We start from the raw sequence: 12,870 nt of genomic DNA, 5'->3' as shown, positions 1-12,870 counted from the left end.
AATGGCAATTTAAATGGCAATTGTAAGTTCAGGCTTGGACGAGCATAAAATTCACTTAAAGTGCGCCTTACGCAAATAAAAATTGCCAAACTTTTTATATGCAAAATGTACACAAAATAACTTTTGTAGCCGCTCTCAAAATGAAAATGAAAACAAAACTAAAGTTGAAAGTAAGGCAAACAGTTGAATAAAATAAAATACGTTAGTAGAGTATGGGCAAGAAGAAGAAGAAGAAGCGCATGCTGCAGCTGGCTCTGGGCCTATTAAAAGCTGCTGGCTGCATACATATGTGTGGCCAACTATGTGCGAATGTGTGTGTGTGTGTGTGGGCTGAAATTTCACACTTTGTCGCTTTGCATAAGCGACAGAGTGGGGCGCAGCGATTACAAAAGGCGCCGACTTGTAAATGTTGGCCAAGATCGCGTGCCAGACGCGATAATAAAAGAGAGACCGAGAGAGAGAGAGAGAGCCAAGCCAAGTCGCCAGGCGGGGCAAAACTTTTTGGCAACTGGCCACAAGCAGCAATTGTTGTATGCTTTGGCCAACTAATCAACTGTGAATCAGTAAGCTGCAGCAATAGCAACAGCAGCAGCCGATGCGTGTAACTTTTTCAATTAATTTGGCTTAGAGTCGAGTCTCGGCTCGGGCTGTAGCTTGTATTTACGGCTGAGTTATTTCAAAAATGTTATTTTTTTCTTGCGTTTGCTTTTGCATATCAGATTGAGCTGCTGCTGCTGCTGCTGCTGCTGCTGCTTGGGGCGCACTTAAACGTTTCGTTTTAATTTAATAAGAGCGCGCCAAGGCAACAGCATCCCAAATGAATGCAAGAGCTGCTCCTAAGCTTCCCAACAGCAGCAGCAGTAACACGACACACACTGGATAACGTATAAAAAAAAACACAAGTAAGCGCATTAAAGTGGGGCGCAAGCAACTTTTATATACACTTTGCACTCACAAACGCCAACAAGCGCCCTTTGAAATTTTAAATGCAAATAATTCCAAAGATATTCCAAGGACATACGCCTTATACGCTCTTTCTGAAATCGGTAACGGTCGAGTGCGTTATGATTTATTTAAGATTTATGTGATTTATTTATTTTTATTATTATTTATTTAAGTGTGATTTATTTAAGAATTTTCCGTTTAATATTTTTGTATGTTTTATTATTTTCATACGAATTACGAAGCAGGGTGAAGGTAATTTTAAAAAATAATATTATGACATTCTACGGTTAGTATAGGAGCAGCTATATATTTAATTTGGTAGCTCTAGCTCTCATGCTCGCTGAGTTCTTGTTGCTCATACAGACAGACAGACCAACCGCTTCGCTCTATCGACTTGGATTGTCTTGCTATCAGGAATAAGATTTATTTGCTTAATACTGTGCGCGTAAATCAGTGTTATTTTTTTATTTTCAAACCGCTTTTATACGGATTGGCAAGGTGCGTGAAGGAAATTCAAAAAAATAAAATATAGACATTCTGCGGATAGTATAGGGGCAGCTACATAACTAATTTGGAAGCTCTAGCTCTTGTACTCGCTGAGTTCTTGTTGCTCATACAGACAGACAGGAAGACGGATATGGCTATATATGGCTTAGTATTCTGTGGATAGTATAGGGGCAACTACATAACTAATTTGGAAGCTCTAGCTCTCATACTCTCCGAGTTCTTGTTGCTCATACAGACAGACAGACCGATCGACATGGCTATATCAACTTGGATTGTCTTGCTGATCAAGAATATGCATATACTTCTGCCTGTTACATACATTTGCACAACTTCAGCATACCCTTTTGCCATTTTTTATACAAATGTCAAAGTGTATGAAAACAAGTTAAATGCAAAACTAGCAAAGCGAAATACGCGCAACGCGACGCGGCAGCAGCAGCTCCGCCTGCCGCATGTCAAATTTGAATTTAGCTGCAATTTTTACAACTGTGGCAAAGTCGCAGCATTTGAAGTGGAAATGGTAGTGCCGCTGGCGCAGGCGGAGCCAAGACAGACGCAACTTGCTGCATGCTGCATGCTGCATGCCCCGCATGTGGAAGAGAGGGCAACAGACAGTTGGCAATTTGCATAAATTTAGATTAGTGACATCTGACGTGAGTCTGCGATACGACTGCCGACCAAACTAAACTGCAAGCTGCAGTTGATGTATGCATGTGTGGTGTGGTGTGTGTGTGTGTGAGCCGCTTGCCACCTACTAATGCTCACTGAAGATTAGCTGGCAACTCGGCAAGCTGACAATGACAATGCAATATGATTTATAAACTAACTACGGCCACGCTCTGCATCTCAAGCAGCTCAAGTGGAAAATTAATCGCCCAGCCCCTGCTCAGCTCATTATACGGACGTATGTGTGGCCAGCCAGCCAGCCAGCCAGCCAAGCAATTTTGGGCTAATTGTCGACAGCCAGGCTAAATTAAACTATTAACCGCTAAGCTAAAGCTGGCTTAAGTTCAGCTTGAAGTCACAGAGAGTGAGAGAGAGAGCAAATAAAACAACTATTTAAGTAAATTATTAAACAATTAATTGAGCATTGCATTTCATTGCTAGCACTATTATTATTAATATACGAAGAAGAATTTTTATTTGATGGCAACAACAAATTTCTTTACTCGTTAATTTTATTGTATCAATTGTTAAGCTTAAACTTTGCCTGTATCAAATCCGAAGTCTTTAGTTCAATCAATTAAGTCCAGCAAATTACACTCAGAAGCGGATTATCAAATCAGTAAAAAATTTGTATTCAAGCTGAATTTAAATTACACTCAGCTGCATTATTAACGAACAATTTTCATTTATGATTTAATTCAGATTGAATATACTCTTTTAATGCATACTTTGAACTCCACATTTTAAAGCAGTTAACAAAATATATTTAGCCTTTCACAAACAAATATTATAATATATAATATAATATTTATATATATATACTAAATTTTATAATTATTATATATATATATGGACTAAATTTTTTCAAACTAATTCTAGTGCAAGTTTAATGCATTCTTTGAATTCTAATAAAAATTTAATTCTATTCTTTGACTTGATGCACATTTTGAAGCAGTAAACAAAATAGACTGAGCCTACCTCAAGCAAATAATGCACCTCTATAATACAATTTAACCGATTGGTTGGTTTGGTTTGGTTTGAGTTTTCAAAGAGTTAGAGAACAAATTATTCCCGTATTCTATAATAAGTTATTTACTTAGCCTCTAAGTCCCCTCATTAAACTAGTGCATCCAGATATAGGTTACGGCGTCTAACTCTAACATTATGAGAAGACAAAGGCTGCAAAATCGAGCGCTGCGCACGATTACTTGGTATGGTATGGAATAATGATATTGCAAACGACCTACACATCCTCATAGTGAGGCAGCAAATTAATCGGTACTCAAGTCGCTACAAGGAACGACTCCTGGCAAGTCCAATGTCTAGACGAAGCCTAAAGAGACGTCATACAGGAGACCTATGGACAAGAGAGAGGCAAAGAGCGCGAGTTCGATTCCAATAATTCAACTACTTATTTTTATTTCCTTTGTTATTACATCGTTGCTGTTACTACTGCTGGTCACTACATTTTTTAATCATTGAATTAGTTGCTCAACGTATAAATAAACATATATTAAATCTAAAAAAAATTGTATTATTTCAGTGAAATCATGAAATATAATTTTGAATAAAATGTAGTCAGCTTCTTTATCGATAATGCAAGCTATCGCTTACAAGCAGTTTTTTTTTTAATTTAAACTGCTTGAAATACATTGAGCGAGTTCTCGTCTTCGTCTGACCCCTCCCAAATTGCTTGCTAGCTACGCCTATGGCTTCAACTTGAGTTTTCTCATTCTCGCAATGACAATTCGAGCTTTAATTTATGCTTTGCCTTATCCTTTTGCGCCAGCGACATATAAATTAAATGCAAATCATTTGTCTTGCTCTATGCTACAAATAAAACTCTGGCAAATGGGCGAACTCTGAGCTGACAACAAGTGGCAGCAATATTTGCATAAAGTAATAACAATATTCATTCTTAAGCTTGAGCTTGAGTTGGAGAAGCGCTTAAAGATGCTTGTAAGCGTGCGTGTGCCACGCCCAACGCCCACGCCCTACAGCATATACAAACAATTGAGCAAACTATAATACATATGGCTAAAATCTCAGCTAACCAGGCAAAAGTCCGATTAACAAGATTAAAAGCGCCATTAAATGCTTTGATTCGGCTACAAGTTGAGGCCACGCAACCGCAGCTACGCAAATGTTGCATGCCCCACGTTTGTATCTCTCTCTCTCTCCTCTACACACACACACACACACACCCCATAATTTATACCAAAAGTTGTGCGCACACATGTTGTTAGCCTGGCTTTAAAGGCATATGTTAAATTCCTGGTTAAGACGTAAATTACGTTAAATTGCTGTTAAGTAGTATTGGCCCAGGGGGCAAGAAACAAAGGCAACAAAACTTTCGGCCCTAACCAAAGCATGTACCTTTGATTTGCTTTGCGTGTAGCTCTCTGGCTTGTATCCTCTGCCAATATCCTGCGTCCAGCCAGGCCTTGGCATGCATGTTCACTTGATTGATTTAGGTAAAAGGTCATGGGGCCTCAGGGAAAACCGTTAATTGCCAAAACACAGCCCGTTTACCAAAATTTGTTGATGAGATTTTTCTTACATTTTTAATTACACAACTTTAATCTAATTAGCATTACTAAATCGAAGCATCGAATCATTTTAACACATAATGAGACATTAAAATCTTTTTTTTTTGTTTTTTGCTGTTATCTTTAGAAAAGATATACGCTATGCAGATTTATTTGGGTCAGAATTTCTCTTAGTAAAATTCATTAAGTTACGAATCTCCTTAATTTGTGTTCATATATGAATTTTATATTTTTTCTTAGAATTAATTTGTGTAATATTTTGTGAGGCTGCCACATTGTAACTCATATAAAAATATGAAATGACTTTGATCTCAAATAGTTCTTAGACTACATCAATATAATAAGAACTAATATGTAGTAAAGTTTAAGAAAAATTTTTTTTCTTGCAAATTTTGAAATACACAAATTGGAAAAATTACCTCAGCCCTAAATTTTGATTTTTAAAAAATTATATAACATTTTTCAAAGCAACCGCCTGAGGAAGTTTTAAATTAAATTACGTTTTAAGCTGTAAAGTACTGTTGAATTTTATTTTGAGCGCAAAATATAAAAATAAATTATCATTATTTTTGATTTCTATTTTTTTTTAACAAAAGCATTGGAAAATAATCATTACCCTGTAGTTTTTATAATATAACTTATAATGTTTACGGTCCCTGGTTTTAAGTTTGCTGACTTGTATTATCAATTAAACTTAAATTAGAACATTTTATTCTTTGCTTATGCTTAATTAGTCGTAAATATTTGACTTACTCAAATTAGAAAATTTATTTTTTTCTCAAAGTTATGCATAAAAAAATAACTTTTAACATTTTTTTTGTAAAAAAAAATTTAATAAATAAATTTACTTATTCTTAATTAGTCGGAAATATTTGACTTACAGTAAATAATTCAATAGCATTTTAAAATTCAATACAAAATATTCAATGCAGAAATCTCTTAAAAATCGTTACATTGTTGAATTAGTTATAACGTATATACAACTTTAATGAAAATATTATATTTTTGCGCATAACTTATAAACAAAGCAGCAATTGTTAATGTAAAATTGTTTATAAGTTTGTGCGCCAGCAATTGAGCAGCCTATTAAAAAGCACATTTAATTTTAAATGCATAGAATAATTTTAGACTAAAATTTATGGGAATTTTTGCAACAATTGCCAGAGTTTAGCATTAAATGCAATTAAACGTAAAAAATATTGCTGAGCAATGGGCTACGGACTATGGATATACCCTAAAGATAAACTTAAGTACTCAAACTTCTATTTACAGTACAAATACTGCTTGCAAAGCAGTGCATTTTCCAATAGCAAGCAGTTGAGCAAACTTATGCAAGTATTTCTATTTTAGATGAATGTAATTCAAGTTCTATTTAGCCAGCTAACCCATTTAAATTACTTAAAGGGTATGTAAATGAAATTACCAGCGCTAAATTGCATTCAGCACAACAACAATGCAACAATAGCAACAGCAACAACAACAACAACAACAACAGCAACAACAACAAGCTCAACAATTGGTAACAGAAACAATGGCCAAACAAAGAGCAGGCGGCAATACAAATGAGTAAAAATAATTTTATGGCCAATGCAGCGGCGTTAAGTTGAATGCGGTTGCTGCCCCCAAACAAATGGTGTGTGGGGGGCGGGGGCAATGGCAACAGCAGCAGCAGCAGCAGCAGCAACTAATTTAAATTGAAATTAAAATTGATTGTTTTTTAAACGCGTCGCTTGGCCAACAAGGCACGTAGGCCAGGCCAAAACCGTTGATCCGCCCAGACTCTGGGCCAACCCTTGCTGTCGCTAGCTATGTCTGTGTGTGTGGGGGCGTGGCACGCGTGTCAAACCGTAGCGGTGGCGGCAATGACGGCTGCAACAATGCCATATACCATAATACAATGGAACAATACAATGTGCGGCAAGCAAACAAATTCGTTAACAATTTAATGATGGAAATTTGTTCAAAATAAAACAAAACAAGCATTGGCATTAAAGTTTGCTTTACATTTTTTTTTTATAGAAGTGATATTTTAAACATATTTTTAATTTTAATACTTATTTTATTTGCTGTGCATTGAATAATAAATTCAATAATAGATTAGTTTTAATACAAATGAGTATTTAGAAATATATAAAAAAACATATTTTTTAAAATTTTTCTTTTTACTTTTGTTTATTTCTTTGAGTGATTGTAGGTCAGAACAAAATAATTAAAAATTATAGGAAATTTTCAATCTAATTTAAATATATATATTAAAAAAAATTATGTTTAAATTAAATAAAAAATTAATAAGTATAAAAATATATTTTTGTATTTGTTTTGTTGTTTTCTCTTTGCCTTGAATAACAAAATAAAAAAATATATATTTTAAATTTTAGTTTTTTAACCAAATAATTAAATTTATGTGAGATTGAAAATTTTTTACTTAAAATATAAAAATATTTAAAAAAAAATTAATATTATGTTTGCATTGTTTAAATTAAATCAAAATTAATCCGCATAAAAACAATTTTCATTAAAAATATATTATTGTATTTGCCTTGAATAACAAAATATATAAATATATATAACAGATTATGTCTGATACATTTTGTTTAAATTATTGTAAGTATAAATGCCTTTACTTTAATTATTTTGTATTGTTTTCAGGGATTTTAGCGCTAAGAAAAAAAACAGTAATACAAAATTTTTAATTTGTTTTTACATATATTTAAAACAGTATTATTTGCTAGCTTTGTTTAAATAAAAAATATATATTTTGTTGTTTATATTTTTGCTTTACTGCTTGCATTTTGCAAATCATTATTAATGATTTCTTTTTTTTATAGTTCAGAGCACTTATTTTGCTGTTGGATTTTATAAAAATAATTGCTTTAATCTCATCGAAATGCATTAAGCTTATTTGCCATGTGGCCCCAACAGCTCCCAAGCACAATATGCAACACACACACACACACATGCGTGGGTGTGTGTGGTATAGTCAGAAACAGGGCCACTCAATTATTTTGTGTGCCTGTCGCTTTGTTTGCTTTCATTGTTGTTGGCAGTCTCTTATTTATTTTTAGAAAATTGTTGCTAATTTTGCATACATCCAAATTGAATTTGCAACAGCAGCAGCCGTCGCACGTGCAGCCTTGTCTTGGTCGCCCTGCCACCGACTGTGGCATGCCCCCAAAGCATACATAATTGCCGCCGCCATCAGCAGCATAGGCTCTAATATGGTGTGGTCTGGTCTGGTCTGGTCCAGAGCCGAGTCTGGTTTTTGGGGCCGGCATTATGCCAATTGAATGTGCACACGTTGCGCTCAATTAACTGACTCACCAATGTCCAAGCAGCGACTAATTTGCCTAAATGAAATGGCCCGCCCAGCCACCCCACCCTCCCTTATAAATGCATAAAATGTGGCAAGCAACGCATTTGAATAAATTGCAAAACATTAAGCACGCAATTATTTGAAAGCAATTTAATGTTGTGTATACTCAAAATAATTAAAGATCATATTAATTAGGCATAAATAATTTAAATTAGTAAAATTAATGTTGCAAATATTACTCGAGAAAAAAACGAGGAATACCAAATATTTATTTTTGATAATATTTATAAAATAAATTAAATTATTAATCAATTTGTCAAATTATTTGTAATTTGAAAATACTCGAGAAGATAAACGGAATATATCAAATATATATTTTTGATAATATTTATAAAATATTTAAAAAAAAACTACCTGAACTGTTAGATATTGTTTAATTAAAAGATCTGATAACTAACTTATTGTTAGTCTGAACTTTAGAAAAGATGCATAAAATAAACAGTCAAATATAAAAAAGTCGCATAAATAATTGAAAATAATCAAACATTTAAAATTGAAAATATTTAAAAAACAATTTGAATTAATTGAAAATAATGAAACCTTTTTAAGCAATTAAAACATAATCATAATAATAATATTTAAAATTAATTGTTTATTGTTTAACACTCCCAATCTATAAATTAAAAAACAAAAACATAATTTTTTAAATACTTTTTAAATTTAATTTTTAATTTTTTTTGTAATCATTTTCTTTTATTGTCGACTGGTCGACTGAAGTTGACATAAATAAATAAATAAAAACACAACGTTCATTTATCAAAAAGTTTATTTACAATAATTAATTAATATATAAAATAATTCACATATCTTTAAAGCATTATTTATTATTATTATAAGTTTAATCTCCAACAATAAGATTTTCATTAAGTGTCAATAGCAGGCCTCTCAAAACAGTATATTATATATGTTTTTATTCTTTCATAGTTTTACTAAATTTTGATGAATGACTTGAGCTTAAATAAAAAATGATTTAAAATGTTTGCATAAATAAAGCTGCAGATTATAAATTAATTTAAGTCATGGCTATAGTCTTATGTGTCACATAACTGCCACGCATATGAAATAAGTTGTTAGACTTGCTGTTTGTTCGGTGCGGGGCGGGGCGGGGCGGTTAGAAAATATTAAACATTGGGGCAAATGTCTGGCGAATGTCACTTAAAAAATTGAAAGGTTGCCGCCGACGCCCCTCAGGGCAGCAGAGCAGAGCCAGAGCCAGAGCCAGAGCAGAGGAATAAAAGTAACACAGGAAGTGCCACAGGAAGGAGGAAGAAGCAAAGTGTTGTGGCAGGCTGAGCGGCGCATGGGGCGTATGCGCAATGTTGGCAAAGGCGAAACTTAATTAATTTGAGTAACTTGGCAGCCGACCCACCGTTTGGTCGGTCGGTCTGTCGGTCTCTCAGTCAGTTGATTACCAGGCTCTGCACCTGCCCCTGCCCCTGCCGCCCGCTGTCAATAGCATGACCCGTGGGCGTCTTTGCAGAGCGAGCGGGTGTGGCATGAATTCTTAATGCATGCTGTATGTGTGTGTGTGTGTGTGTGGTGGGCGTGTCCTCTCGCTTTTTTGCAATAACAACAAGTAGCAACCGAAAAGGGCTGCGAAAAGAAAGAAATAACTGGAACTGACTATGTCAACATAATTAACTTTGAAGTGAGCGCCAGGCACAGAGGCTCGCAGTGTATCCTTTCTGCCCAAAAATATAAAAAAATACACTCATACATAATAAGCACTCCACGCCAGCATATGCCAAAAAAAAAAATAAATAAAAGAGGTTCGCCATACAAAAGATAAACAAAAAATGGCGCACTCGAAAGTACGAAATGTAAATTACAGCGAGTGTTGCACATAATTAATTTCAAATGCATTTAAGTGCAGCAGGGCTGGCAAATCAGGCGCGCAAACAAAGCGAATTTAATTAAATTAGCACATGTATTAAGTGGCCATTAATTAGCTGTATATTCAATCAAAGCACAAGCATAATAAATTTATTATATAACAATAGCAGCGCAGCCCTGATTAACACACATGTGAGTGCAAAGCAAGTCAAACAGCATATCTTATAATAAAAGCTGTTAGCAGTAAACATTGTTAAAGTTGAACAGAAAATATAAATTAGCCAGCCAAAGTGCTAGCAAGCAGTTTAAAATTTAAATATGAACTGCTTTAGCAGATCGCTATCAAAAGCTGAGTGCTATAAGCTGCAATTAGCTCAGTAATGTGTAAACATAACAAACAAAAGTTATAAACATGGGCGTCGACTGTTGGCAGGGATCGTAAACAAAAAATGCTAAAAATACTAGAAATTAAACAAATTCTCAATTTTGTCGCATAATCTCAAAATATCCTGCATTTATTTTCGCATATTTGCAATCGTAGTAATTATCACTTGAAAATATTTTAGCTTTAAATTATATAATTTTTTATACAATTTTTTGCAAAAAAAAATTAAAACTTTTAATTACTACTAAAAGTTGTATTATAACAAATACCTATATGAGTAAATATTTTCAATTTGTGCTTAATCGTTCATTAAAAATGTGAAAACTTAAAAATCTGTACGTATATTAAGAAATTGAAGTTACAAATATTCAGATTTTAACGATATTGTATTTGATTCTTATATAATTCCTACAAATGAATTAGCTAATGACAGATTCCGACTTCTTGATGTTGATAATCGAGTATTTCTTCCTATAAAAATTCATTACTGAACAATCCCAGCCTTAGCTGTAAAGGTATATAGAACTTCTGGACGATTAGACCAAACTAAAACTTAAGTTTAGTATATTACCCAAAGTATTAATGATAAATAGCTCAAATTTTAATAAAAACGTTTGGCAGATTTTGTGTAAAATTAAATTAAATTCATTAAAAACTGAATTGTTAGTGCAAACTTCAAAATCTGAAAGTTTATTGAGATTACAGCGTAATTTTAGTATATTACCAAAAGTATTAATGATAAATAGCTCAAATTTGAATCAAAACGTTTGGTAGAATTCGTGTAAAATTATTTCAGTAGTTGGCTTTATAATAATATTTTAATCATAGCTGTTAAATAGCAATTAGAGTTACTAATCAATTAAATTATTTTTGGAAAATATTCGTTATTATTAATTGTACAAATTTGTGCTAATTTTAGATTGTTCATAATTTTTTGTTAACATAATCATTAAAAAATGCTGCGGAACCGAAAATAATCGTAGTTTAATCTTTAGTTTAGCTTTTGAACAAAAATTATCTAATTATTAATGACTACGAGTAATAATCACTACTTAACAGATATAAATTTAATCAATAAATAATAATTTCAACATTTTCTTCCTTACACTTATCCAAGAGCACAGCATTGAGTACATTCGAGTTTCTTGAATTGTTCAATTTATATTCTTAAAGCAACTCTCCAAACCATATTCTGCTTATTTGACAAATAGTTAAGTATAAAGGCAAGAAATTTACTTTTAAATTTGCTGCCTTCTTAACTACGTTCTGACTACGCTCATGCAACAGTTAAATTTCAAAATAAAAAACTTATGTATATAACACTTATGTCAACTCACGTTTCTATAGAATTTAGCTGCGAGGACAACAACAGTTGCTGCCACAGTGTGTTGCACTTAACTTTGACATTAGCTCATTTCAATTTGAAGCTGTTTATTTGCGATTGCATGTCGTGCCAGCCACGCCCACTTTTGCATTTGCATGACTGCAGCACTTAAAGTACAATTTCGTTAAAGTTCGACTGACCAACTTGCAACTTGCAACACACACACACACACACACACACACATATGCGTACAAGTTGCCACTTACAGTTGCACGCAGATAATGTGCAACAAAATAAATGGAGAAGCTGACAACTCAGAGAGTGAGAGCTTAGTAGGGGGTGGGGTGGGGGGGCGTTAGTTAGAACTACTGGCGATGACTTTTAAATTGTTTTATTGAGGTGCCCGATGTGTGTCTGTGTGTGTGTGTGTGTGTGTGTGTTGGTCAGAAAGTTTTACCAAGTACAGCATAAATGAGCTCTCGGCCAAGTCCATTTACAAAAGCCAAGCCAAGCTGTCAAGCCAAGCGTTGTAGCCGAAGCCGAAATGTTGCTACGAGTTGCGACTACAAAAAGTCAAATGCTAGCATATTGCAACGTATGTATGTGTGTGTGTGTCTGTTCGTGTGTGTGTGTGTGTATTTTGTGTCTGTCACGTTAAACTTTTGGTTGGCTGCCTAAGTAGCTCGACGCTCAGCTCAATATGAGCGCGCTGACATGTCCAGAGCGTCCCCAGGAGCAGTTCATGTCCAACAAAATTCTCATAAAATGTCGCCTAGCGGGCAGAGCAGACCCGACATTAAGCTGCTGTCAATTGGCATTAGGTGGAGCCTCTGTCGCATGCAACGTCATGCCAAAGTACACTGAGCAAAAGAATTAAATTAAAAAGAAAAACAATTGCAGCTCACAAGCCAAAACTCTGTAAATATAAAATAGTCATAGCATTTACTTATTATCCCATAGATAGATCGTAAATAAATATATGTAAAAAAAAGCTTTGTTCTCAAGCAATTTTATATTTATTTGAGGGATTTATTTTAAGCCATTTTAGTTGTTTTGTCAACTAAATCGTATAAAAAATTTTACTGTCTTACTGATTTATCTTATAACAGAGATAAGCATTCCATAATATATTTTGTACTGTTTGCTTTTAGCACAAAAATATTAGTTTATGATTTTCTTGTTTCATTTTTATTGCAGTTAGTTCTTGAAAATATTCTTATTTTTCACATATTTTTTTAAATTAGATATTTAATAATATTTAAGAATAATTCGTATACAAATGATAGTA

Source organism: Drosophila busckii, chromosome 2R (assembly GCF_011750605.1).
Source record: "Drosophila busckii strain San Diego stock center, stock number 13000-0081.31 chromosome 2R, ASM1175060v1, whole genome shotgun sequence".
Taxonomy (NCBI): Eukaryota; Metazoa; Arthropoda; class Insecta; order Diptera; family Drosophilidae; genus Drosophila; species Drosophila busckii.
Note: the sequence above shows the minus strand (reverse complement) of the source record.